The sequence below is a fragment of the Rhinolophus ferrumequinum genome, chromosome 21, assembly GCF_004115265.2.
Source record: "Rhinolophus ferrumequinum isolate MPI-CBG mRhiFer1 chromosome 21, mRhiFer1_v1.p, whole genome shotgun sequence".
NCBI lineage: Eukaryota > Metazoa > Chordata > Mammalia > Chiroptera > Rhinolophidae > Rhinolophus > Rhinolophus ferrumequinum.
In genome coordinates this window covers 1063218-1075375 of record NC_046304.1, presented here as the reverse complement: position 1 = coordinate 1075375, position 12158 = coordinate 1063218, and the positions used below count along the sequence as shown (strand labels likewise).

The following is a 12158-nucleotide window of genomic DNA, read 5'->3' as shown; positions in this document are numbered from 1 at the left end:
CGGTGCGGAGAGAGGGGACACGGGATGAAGGTCCCCCCTTCGTCTCCGCCTTCTGTCCCCCGCCCCTTCTCTGCCACTACTCGCCGCGCTGCGCCTGACCCCAGTGCAGCCTGTTCGCGCCTTAAGTGGCTCCTCTGCGGCGATGTGATCCCCGACTCCACGAGGGCCACCCCTTCACGCCGCCCGCCGGGCTTCAGACCCACTAGCAAAACACTGCCCCACGCAGCCACATACAAGACCGCCCGCAGACATCATAGCCTCTCGCCGACCCACAGCCCTGCACAAGCGCACTGCCCCCTCCCCGCGCAGACACACAGCCCCAGCAACCGCAATCCCGCTCGCAAACAAGCCCACACGGATACACAACATGCCTCAGACACACTCGGGCCCACGCAGACACAATCCCCCCACAGAACCTCACAGACACAGCCTCGCACAGGCGCAGTCCCACCCACGCAGTCACACAGGCCCCCTATAAACAATCGCACACACACACGACCCCACACAGACACCGCATCACTCAGTCCCTCGGAGACCCAGAGACACATTCACAGCTCGCAGCCATTCACAGCTCGCAGCCAGACCCGCACACCCCGTGACATTCACACGTAGGACAAACCAGAAATATACAGCCACACTGATACACACACGGACCTAAACGCGCCACCAAGAGCTCACCCATCGACTCGTAAGTCACTGGAAAAATATTAAAGCGTTCCCTCCCTCCCCTTCTATCTCCGACACACGCGCGCGCGCACACACACATACACAGAAACGGAGACACTCACCGCCCCCCCCCCGCCCCTAAGCGCTTCGGAGCCTCCTAGCCCGTGACCCCAGCCCCCTCGGCAAGAGCCTCGGGAGCCTGTCCCCGGAGCCCCCTCCTCCCGCTGGCGTCCGGAGCTCACCACTCCTTCCCTCCTCTACTCCCTCCCTGCCCCCTCCTCCGCCTCCCCTCCCCTCCCCCGCGTCTGGGGCGCGGGCTGCGCGCAGTCAAGCCCCCTCGTCGCGCGCCCCTCCCCGCGCGCGCCCAGCGCCCGCATCGCGCTTGCCGAGTGGATGCGGCCACGGGGCGGTCTCTAATTACCTCCTGTCCCCCGGCGGCCGGTGAATAATGGCTACTGAGGGCGCTCGCAGGGGCTGCTGAGAGGGAACCGCGGGGCGCGAGAGGCGCGGCGCGCGCGGGAGCGCGAAGGAGAAAGGAGCGAGCCGGGGGCTGCAGCGAGTGGCGGGCGAAGAGAAAGGAATCGGGCGAGCGCTCACATTTTTTTCTCCCAAGGATCTCATCTGGCCGCCGCGTTCTGGAAGAGGCGCGCGCTCGAGGAGGAGAGAGACCGCGCGGGGAAAGGGAGACGGCAAGACGCGCGGCGCCGGCGCTGGGGAGACACAGGAGGAGCCCGCAGGTATTGTTGGTGGCAGAGCTTTGTGTCTTTGGGGGGCTGTTCGGAGCGCGAGGGCTCCTGGAGCCCCCAGCCCGCCGCCGCGCTCAGACCTGCTCCAAACCCGAGGCTGCCGGCGGGGGTCGCCGCCTACCGCCGGCACCCCTCCCGCGCGCGGCGATCTTGGCTGGAGTTGCAGATTTGCATGCTTTGGGGGTTTTCCACGCTGGTTGAGGGAATCGGTCTCAGGAGAAAGAATTTCTTTCTTCCCCCCTTTTTTTTTTTTGGCCTTAGTTTGGTTGTGCTGGGGATCCCCCCTCCCCTTTCCTCCACGGTCTTGGCGACGGTGGTACTGGCGGAAGGCAGGGGGCTGAGATGGCGGAGCTGGCAGCCGCGGATGGGGAGGTGAGACGCCGGAGGAAGGAGTTTTGCTCAAGTTCGCAATCTGCGCCCTGGAGCGGTCAGGCGGGGGAGGGCCGTTTGCGCCCCCTGTCCTGCTCCGGCTAATCGGTGGGAAACTTCCCGAGAGCGCAGGCTCCCAGGGGACTCGGCGCCCCCGACGCCTCCGGACGCTTCCCCCGGCCGCGGCTGCCCCTCCTTGCCTCCCGCGAGCGCTTAAGGTCGCGCTCTCCCCACCCCCGCCTTCCTCCCTTCCCTGGCGGCTTCCGGATCTGGACAGAGCTGGAGGAACAGCTTCAAACACTTCCCCTGGAGACCCTTCCCCACTCCCCGCTTCAGAGCCTGCGGGATAGCCCCGCTGCCTTGTACCCCCGCCTCACGCGCGCAAGAGTGGCCAGCCTGACAATGAAATCTCGCGCTTCTGCTGTGGGGTGGGGGGTGGTCGTACAGCTCGTTCTCTCCTGGGGCTACTGACCCGGCGCCGGGGGAGGGGGAGGGGCTTGTTTGGGTTAGAGACGTTGACGTCGGATGGCGCCTGAGGGGAGGGGCGGGGGCGAGGTAGGATGCGCGAGGGAGGCTAGAGGATTCGGTTCTCGGCCGCGGGTGGTGGATTTTAGCCCCTCTTGGGCTTGGTGATTGGCTGGTGACTTCAGGCACGTCGGAGGGCCCCCCAACTCAGCCTCCTTCCCCAACTTGGCCTCCTCCCCTCAAGTACAATGCGGGCTTCAGAGGTGATCCCGAGGGTGGGGCGTGTGTGTGTGTGTGTGTGTGTGTGTGTGTGTGTGTGTGTGAGAGTGACGAAGTGTTTGCCTCCTGCGATCCACAGCAGACGCTGCTCTGGTGACCCTGAGATCCGGACGCCTTGCTCCCTCCCTCAAGGGGTGGAAGGGGGGGGAAGGGAAAAAGGGGGGAGGGGAGTGGTGGGAACTTCTTTAACCACCGGGGCCATGGGAAGGGAGTGCTAGGCCAGAGAATTTCTGGGGAATCGCAATCCTGAGGGGGGTTCAGTTCAAAGTGGGGGCTACGAGGTCAACGGCTTCTCCGCACTCAAAGCGCCCAGATCCTTTTGCTCCTTTGTGGGGAATGTGGAACGGGTGAAGGGTTAGTTGGAACGGGAGTGGGATTGGAGAAGAATCAATGAAAATCTGCCTTAATTGGATTGCCAGGCGAGCAGCCGAAGGGTTAAAGGGGACTCCTCCCTTTCTTTTCCTGGGGTAGGAAAAGAAAAAGCCAGGCCCAGGGACCCCATTCTGGACACCCAGGCAGGTGAAGGAAATTCTTCCTATTTAAAGGGAGGCACCTGGGGGGAAGGGGCGGTGGCAGACAGTTTTCAAGCCGGTCTGTGACTTGGTCCGGGAAGAGAAAGAGTTAACCCTCCCCAGAAATCTGTCAGCCCCCTCACTTCAGGAACTGGGAGTCGGACCCTTTGACGTGCTAACTGCCTGTGGTTGGCTGACGGGAGCTCGCAAATTCCTTGCCCTGTGCTCCCTTCACGGTAGCCGCAGCCAGACAGGACTTGGCTGGGTGGTGCCCTGTTCAGGGACCTTAGGGGAGGCTGAAATAAGAGCCCAGAGAGTGTGTTGCAGCCAGGTAGGGGCCTTGTGGCCCTGAGGGAAAAGGGGTTATTTGCCAGAGCCACTGGAACTGGAAGTGGAATCCCCGTGGGGGTGGGGTTCTTCAGCACTTGCCCCATTCCCCATCTCCAGTGGAGGCTTGGTGGTTAAGGGTGAGTTTGTGACCCATAGGCTGGACTGATGCCCCAGGAGCTGAGGGCAGGCGTGGGTGAGGCCCCTGGGGGCAGGACCCACCAACAGGATTGATTTCTTTCTCACTGGGTCCCGGAATGGCCCCCTTAGGGCCCCGTTATGGCACAAGCCCCTTGGTGTGGAGTTATTTGAGGGGTTGTGTTTTCCCCACCCACCCCACAGTTGCGTTTTCCTGCAGGTGAGAACCATTCCCTGCAGATCTTAAAGCACGGGGGCCAGGCACACGATGTGCCCTCAGCTTTGGCTGGACAAATGCAAGAGTGAATGAATCAGTGATGAATGAATGAATAAATGAATGAAAGGGGAAAGTTTCTCAATTGGAGGCATTTAGTCATTTAAAAAAACACCCCTTTTTGATATATGTGTCTTAAAATATGGTTCGTAGAAAATCTGAAAAATAAAAAAAGGTTACTGACAGTCTTAATGAACTATGACAACATTAATATTTTGATGTCATCCGTTGCAGTTTTTGTTGGCTTGGTGGTTGGTTTGTTTTTTAAAAGCTTTGTCGTCATTCTCTGTATTCAGTGTATATCCTGCTTTCTCTGTTGGCGCTGGCGGGAGCCTTTTCCTGTTTTGTAACCAGCTCTTCATAAACACCACGGTTAATGTCTTTAGGCTTTTCCAATCTGGTGGATGTACCGTCAATTACTTAATAGACCCCTTTTGTTCAACATTCTGGATGCCCCTGATGAATGGGGTAGTGGATATATTTTGTGTAGAAAGCTTTTTTTTTTTTTTTAACGTTTAAGATGATTTCCTGAAAATGATTCTGCTGATGCCAAAGGCTCCGACATGCCTGCAGTGAAAGAAATGGGCTTCTCATTTTTCTCTGAGAAGTGGTACACTGTTCTTCCTTCCAGCACAATCTAGAACCTTCTATCAGAACCAAAAAGTGCGTTAGTGATGAATCACCTGTCTGACCCCTCTCCTTTGACAGAAGAGAAAAATGGGAGCCCAGAGATGGGAAGTGAGTCCCAAGGTCACACAGTAGTTGCTGGGACATGCAGCAGTCAAGAAAGGGCTACTGATATACCATTTTAGTTCCTGCACCTGGGAAGAGTCTCTAGGGGTCCTTTAGGCTGACCTTGCCCATTTTTCAGGTGGAGACACTGATAGCCCAAGAGAGAAGCACCCAGCGCGCCATGGTTTCACCAGCTGGTGTACCAGACAGGTCTCTAAATCTTTCGTGTCACGCGCTGGCTGTGTCCATGGATCTGGGATCACCCAGAGGGACCCAAAGCAGGTGCAGTGAGAAAGGTGGTCCTGCAGATGTCAGAGGACCTAGTGGTTGTGCCCCTACCCCATGCCTCAATTTGTTTGTCCAAAACACTAGCAATGGGTCTGTTCAGAAGCTGAGGGCAGGTGTTGCCACAGATATTTACCAGGAGGCCCCCTGGGGAGGAAGGGGAAAGAGAGGAGAGAAAGAGGAGAGAGAGAAAAGAATGGAAAGGGAGACAGTGGGAGAGAAAGGAAAGGATTCGGAAAGGGAGGGAAGATCAGGAAGGAAGGAAATGAAGAAAGAAAAGAGAAAGTCCCTCTCCCACCACACCCCAACCTCATTGCACCCAGAAGAGAGGTTGGGGACATCATCACTCTAGTGTGTGTGTTGGTGATGGCCAGAAAAGCTGGAAATCTGGGGTCGGCTGTCAGGGCTGAGGGGGCCAGCTGTTTGGAGAGCTCGGCAGTCAGAAGGATCCAGACCAGGTGGGTGGCAGGGGGGCAAGACCTTGGTGGCATCTCTGTTCATAGGTTTCCCCATGGGGCAGGTGGCAGGGCACCTCCATGTTGCTGGGCCTTGCAGCAGCCAAGAAAGGGGGCTGGGGCCAGGGTGTTGGTAGGGGGCAAGGTGACTGTGGCTCCCATCTCAAGACAGGGACCTTCCTCCCACCCTGCCAGCACACCCACTGGCCTTGGAGGTTTAGAACAGCCCTCCAGTGAGTGGGTATTTGGAATTGTGTTCCTGTGTGCGTGTCTGTGTGTCTGATCCTGTTTGTGTGTTTTGGGGGCTTGCTGTGCCTATCGGCCTAGGTGTGTATGTGTGCCCATGTTTGTGTGCCTTGGATCCTGTGTGTGTATGTTTCTTAAGGGGTCTGTGTGCCTTCCAGCTTTGGCACTTGTATGTGTATGCGTGCCTGTGTGTGTCCCCAGCTGTGCGTCTCTGATCCTTCTTGTGCATTTCGGGGCGGAAGGGGGTGGCGGGAAGCATACCCCGAGCTTGGGCACATGCCTGTGAGACTGTATGTGAGCAGACACTTTCCTCCTAATGGCCCCAAGAGGGATCCCGGCAGCAGGCTTTTGTGCTGCTTTCAAGGTTGCAGCTGGGTGGGTGAAGGGGGGGGAGGCGGCCTTCCACTTGGAGGGGTGGGTGGGGGGAGGCAAAAGGAAATCTTAAAAGACTGTCTTCCCTCTGGTCTCCAAGGAGATCAGCCTGTGAAATGATCCGCACGTTAATTAAAAACGATTATATCCTGATTGAGCCATTCCTACTCACATCCCACAGCCGGGGAGAGGCTGAGACCAGAAGCTGCAGAATGGGGCAGGGTCCAGCTGCAGGGCACGGCCAGCCCCAGCCCCAGCCCTTGCAGGGGGTGCTGAGTGGCGAGGTGTTGAGGATATGTGCTGAGGTAGATTTCAGCTACTCCTTTGAATTTTAAAGACAAACCCTCCCCCTCCTGCAAGTGGTGCTCCCTGAGGCCCCGGGAGCTGGTGGCAGCCACCGGCCCCATGGATCCCCATTCATAGGCTGGGCACCAGACCTGTTGTTTGCACAGATTCTGCGAGTCAGTGTTTGTGGTTTCGATTCTACAGAGAAGTGACATGCTTGAGGTCTGTTGGGAACCCAAGGCTGGACCTAGTCATCTGACCCCAAAGCCCAGGCCCTCTTCCTAACTCCCAGCTGCCCCCAGACTCACGATGAGGGGTTCTCCCTCTGCAGGACCCCTGGAGAGCTGGGGCGTCGAGGACAGGCCCTCTCATCCTCCAGAGTACCCCTGAGATTGTTCCTTTGTGAGGTCCAAGCTGCACAGGGGGTAGAGCCATGATGCCCATTCATGTGGGGAGCCTGACAGCTCTCCAGCCTGGTGCAGCTCTGGTCTGACTCATGCCACCTTTGCCAGCCTGGGTAGGGCCTGCTGCCGCTTCTTCCCACTGTCCCCCAAGCTGGCTGATGATTCTACAGTAGACCAGCCACAGGTGCCCCTTAGGGCCTGCTGGCCACTGCATACACACACGCCAGGGTATATGCCACCAAGACCTTTCTGGAAAAAGTCTGGGCCTGGTCACGCTCTGCCTTGCCTGGTTATCTCGTCCCTAGTCAGCCCTGGAAGGACTGCAGTGGTAGAAAAAGTAGTCCTAACAATAATGTAATAATAACAATAGTCAGCCAAGAGGCCTTTAATCTGTACCCCAGAGTCAGGTGTTGTTATGTTCTTAAGAGAGTAAGCAGCTGAGTGACCTGGTTCCCGTCGGCGTCTGTGGAGACCCAGCTGCCCTACACCTTCCCACTCACATGTTCACGAACAGCCCCGCGCCCGGCCCAGCTGCTCTGAGAGGAGGCCGGCTTTAGGTTAGCCCCTTCCAGAAGCACGCGAGAGCTCTGGCCATGCGCGAGGGTTTTCCCCACCTCTTTGAGCCTCAGTTTCCCCTTGTGAATGGGGAAAATCATAGCTTTTTCCTGACAGGACGGTCAGGAAAGTAAGGAAAACCAGGTGAGTTTGTTCCAGTGCCTGGCGGCATCCGGATGCACAGAGGGGCTCATTAGGGTTCATCTGTGCACCTGTCTGTTCAGGGCGCCTGTGTCTTGCCATGGCGGGGGGCGGGGGGGCCTTGGGTTTGCAGGCTTCTGGGGAGGGGACACGTCATTGCTCCGGCACTTTCTAGGAGACTGTGGTTCAGGTGACTGTCATCTCAGTAGGAGCCTCGAGGGGGCTAAGAAGTTCACTGGTCTGCCCCCTCCCCAAGCTGCATCAGCGAAGGTATTACATAGAATGACTGGGAAAAGGGAGGGGTGTTGGTCCTGGACCAAGTCCCACATTCTTAGGGGGAATTTGACTAATGGCAGGGCTCTGGGTCCAGAAACGGTATTGCGAGGAATTAGAGGGGCAGATGGGACAAGAAAAGTTAGCATCGCATGTTCCCAAGGGAGAATTGGGAGAGAGGCCGGCAGATGTTGGCTCATCCCCAGAAAGCGCTTCGCACTGAAGCAGACAGAGACCCTGCTTGCCCCAAGTCAACCCTGCAAGGTACCTCCTCCTGAGAGTACCTTGAGCCGTATGGGATCTGCCTTCCTACAAAATGATCCCCCTCTTGGCTTTCCGAGGCCTGAGGGTCACAGTGCTGGAGACCCTGCTTAAAATGCAAACGTGTTACCTTGGAGAAGTGATCAAAATCATGTTTGCATAATGCACGGGCCGCCAGCCTCTAGGCCCTGCAGGGCCAGCAGGCAGTGCTAATGAGGGCTGGGGGCTCCCTGGCTCCCCTGGGCTGTGGCAGCTCAGCTCTGCCCTGGTGGCATATGGGGTATCTGTCACCCACCTTCTCAGGAATTGTGATTCAGATGTTTACGCGACATTTGCTTGGTGGATGTTGTCACCTAATCCAGCATCCCACCTGTGGCCAGATTCAGACCCTGGGCCACCAGTTTGCAGCCTCCTGGCTTAATAGCTGTTCCCCGGGGGTCACTATAACTGTCCCCTATGTCTGGCCTTGACCCTCGGTGTGCAGGCCCTGAGAACTGCATGGTGCCAACCTCACGCATGCCCCACACCCACCCCAGGCTTTCTTAGCCATCTCAGAGGTGAGGGTGCAGGCACAGGGCTGCTGGGACACGACTAGAGCCGGTCAGCCTGACCCCTGCATGACGACGGCTGTTCCCATTGATGGGCGGCAGCAGCGAGGGGTGTCGGGGGCATCTGATGCACATCTGGTTCACAGGTCGAGTTTCATTTCCTTCAGTAATAATAGTATTGAATGGTTCAGCGCTCAGCCCACGTTTGCCGACAGCCTCATGTCTGCCCCAGAGGAGGCACGTGCAGGCCCTGCCCAGGAGTCTGCGGGCCTCCCAGAGGAGGGGATTTGGGCCTCAAGTCTGGAAAGGGGAAACATCTGACTGCAGTAGGCAGCACCTCACAGCGTGCCAGAAGGCCTGGAGGCATCAAAAGGCCAGGAGAGTTCCAGAAGGTCAGACGGGGGGGGGGGGGGGGGGGGGGGGGGGGGGGGGGGGGGGGGGGGGGGGGGGGGGGGGGGGGGGTGGGGGGGGGGGGGGGGGGGGGGGGGGGGGGGGGGGGGGGGGGGGGGGGGGGGGGGGGGGGGGGGGGGGGGGGGGGGGGGGGGGGGGGGGGGAAATAGGGGCGTGGAGTTAGAGGCAGGAGTGGAGGCTGGAAGGGGTCTGGGGCCTTGAGTGCTGTGAAAGGATTTGTCCTGAAGGCAGTGGGAAAAGAAGGGTGCCCTATGCAGGGCCACAGCTGGAGCATAGCTGTGGGGCCAAGGAGGAGAGAAGCTGGATCAGACGCGGACCTGGTGGGGTCGCATGACCTTCGGCATGACCTTCGGCATGCCCCTTCTCCTCGGAGGGCCTCGGTTTCCTTGCTCAGAATTCTTGATTTCTCTGATTTCAGAGCAAGTCAGAGTTCCTGACTTGAGAACTCTTGAATTCTCTGATGCTAACCGGTGGGCCCTGGACTGGACAAGACCTTCCTCCTGTATTCCTCCCTGCGGCTCCCTCCTGCCGAGCTGTCCAGCTGTCTTGTGGGCCTGGGGCGCTGCTCCAGAGGGAAGTAGGGGCCTGGCCCAGCCTTGCAGCCTGTCACCAAGCCCTGGGAAGAGTGACTAAGTCTCGGCTGTGGAAGGAGGCGGTGGTCCTCCGGGACCAGTAATTAAAGCCCGGCAGATTGTAATTCCCTCAGAGAAGGCTTGGCACAGAGAGAGAGAAATGCACCTGAGCCCGAGAGGGGCCAGGAAGAGGAGCATGGGGGTCAGGGCAGTCTGAGAAGGGGCGGGGGGCGGGGAATGGTGTGTGGAGAGAACGATACCTGGAATCCTACTGCTCAGATCGTTTTCTTGGCCAGGCCTCCTGGTGTAGGCCCTGAGCACTTTGTTATTTCCAGTCTTCAACTCCACCCTGCTAGGGAAAGTTTCCTGCCATCCCCATTTTACAGATGAAGAAAGTGAGGCTTGGAGAAGTCAAGCAACTCTGGTTTAAGATCCTGTGGGCTGTTGTAAGAAACTCAGCTGGCGATGAACCCAGGGCCGTGTGCCAGCACTGCCCTCTGTGCCAGGTATTCGTGAAGGGGCAGGTACAGCTTAAGCCCAAGGGAGGTGGCGTCCCAGGCAGGGCAGACCTTCCCAAACCCCTCATGACACTCCCCGTGTTTGGTGTCTTCTTTCTGGAGAGGGGACAGTGAAGCTGGGATCATAGGTCACACTGGGGGTGGGGGAGAGTCGGCCACCAGCGCCTTCAGCTGATCCTGTCCTTCATACACTCACCCACTGGGTGGTTCGAGGCAAGAGCCACCCCTTTCTGTGTACTTTCTCTCAGGTACAGGGCTCATTACCTTGGGGTTCCTGTAGCCCTGGCAGTGGGATTGACCCAGGAGAGCAAATCCTGACAGTGAGGGGAACTAACTGAGAATTGCTGCTCCTTCCTCCCTCCCTCAGTCATGTTCCTGGTACCTTCCCAGCGTATTCTCAAGGGGCTTTGTTCAGCTCCCCTTCTCTCCTCACATAACAGGTGGACTCTGTTACTGTCCCCATTTCACAAAAGAGCACACTGAGACCCAAGGAGGCCACTGCTGCTCAGCCATTTCCTCGCCAGTTAAAGCACGTTCTGCGGTTCTGCCGCCCAGGCTTTGCCCCTGTCCTCACCCCCTACCTCCCCTTCAGAGCTGCCCTTCTCTGTCCTCCGAGGAGGGCAGAGAGACGCGGGCCTGAGTCAGGCCAGAGGTTGTCTGCTGGCGACACCCTCAGATGGACACTGGCCAGCACGGGGTTTTAAAAATACACCAGATTTCACATAAAATCCTACATTTTGCTTTTCTTGAAGAGATTGGCGGGCCACAGTGGGCGGCCCACGTGCCCACAGGGCACTGCAGGCAGAGCTAAGATGGGGCTGGCTGCCGCCTTCCGCTGGTTCTGTGCAGTCCCACTCAGTCAGGTGTGCGCCCTACGTCGACCTGGGTTCTCATCCCGGCACCCGGCTCGTGCTGGCCTTGGGCAGTTATAGCTTTGAAAATCATCTATAAAGTTTCAGAATTGAGAAACTGATTCCAAAGGGAGTCTTGAAGGTGTTTTTCAGAAATTCTCCACGCAGGAAAAAGGGAGAGGCACGCTCCAGGTGGGGGACTGACAGCTGAGGGAAAGCTGAACAGACGTGAAAGGGCTCAGGGGGCATGAGGGTGACACCTAGTCCCCCTGGCCGGTTACAACGTGCTTGGAAAAGCCTGGACACTAACACTGATTGCACTCTGCTGGCTGGTTCCATACCCTGATCCAATCCTGATAGAGTGCCATCGTGGGGGCTTCTTTGTCACTTTTAGTGGACGAGGCAGTGGAGGGCAGAGAGGTGAAGTGGCATGCTCGGGGACCAGTGAGAGCAGGACTCCAACAAGCAGCCCTAGTCTTGACTCCCAGTCCAGTGCTCGTTCTGATCTGAGCTGCTGTAAAAATTGGCTCTTAGGTGAGCTGCTTTTTCCTGTGCATTTAAGAAAATGCTCTTTTAGTTAATATGCGGGAGGGATTTCCATGTTCTCGTACATAACCTTTTGCTGAAGCGGCAACGTGCGATAAAAGGATCCCAGGAGAGCTGGTGTAATTTGGGATGTGAGGGATAGAGAATACCAATGCAGAAGCCTCCAGAAAGCCCAGCTGCATCTGGGAGCTGGGAGACCTGGGGGCCCCTCTCGCCACCCCACGCAAGGCCTGGCCCCTAGCTCTCTCCCATCCTGGGCCCCACGACCACGTGTTCATTCAGATTCATGTTTGACTATTTGCCGTTTTTCCCCCCTCAGATTTTTGAGTGAAAATCTCAGTTCCTAGAGGAGAGAAATCTAGGTAGAAAGGAGAGGGGTCTCCTGGACAGAGAGGGATTAAGAGCAGGGCTGAGTGAGGGACAGAGGTGAGAGCCTCATTTCTAGGCACGAGATGGCCAGTTGTGGGGTGGCAAGGGAAGCCTGGCTGAGGGCAAGTAGGAGTGCATGTTCTAGGTCTGTTCACACCTTCCCTTGGCCCCGAAGGATCAAAAAAGGGGGCTCAAGAGGTTCCAGTTACTTGAGGCAGCTTCTAAATTGGGAGGATTCATAAATGGTAATTGTCCTCCCATGGGAGCAGGCGCCTCTGGGAATGGAGATGTATTTCGAGCCCCTTTCCCTTCCTACCTACTAGAGGCTCTGAGGATTTCCATCCACTGCGGTATCAGGGCAGACCTGATGCAAACCAGGGGCCACCTCCTCCCTCCCTGTGTGTGGGTTCAGGGCATGGAAGTGTGTTACCTGCCTGACTGTGTGTCTGCACCTGAGGTCCTTCTCGGACACAGAGGGCACGCGAGTGTGTGTGTGTGTGTGTGTGTGTGTGTGAGCGTGCGTGCACTGGTGCCACCTGCCCTCCACTCAGCTACTTC

General features: G+C 57.7%; 1 protein-coding gene across 2 annotated transcripts in view; it reads left to right on the top strand.

Annotated features, from left to right (window-relative positions):
• The window catches only part of RAI1 (retinoic acid induced 1), a 119282-nt gene that overhangs the window by 38255 nt on the left and 68869 nt on the right, over nt 1-12158 (top strand). For both annotated transcript variants that reach the window (XM_033090321.1, XM_033090322.1), the window contains exon 2: nt 1280-1403. The gene's annotated coding sequence lies outside the window, so the exon portion shown is untranslated. The remainder of the gene's footprint in view (nt 1-1279; nt 1404-12158) is intronic.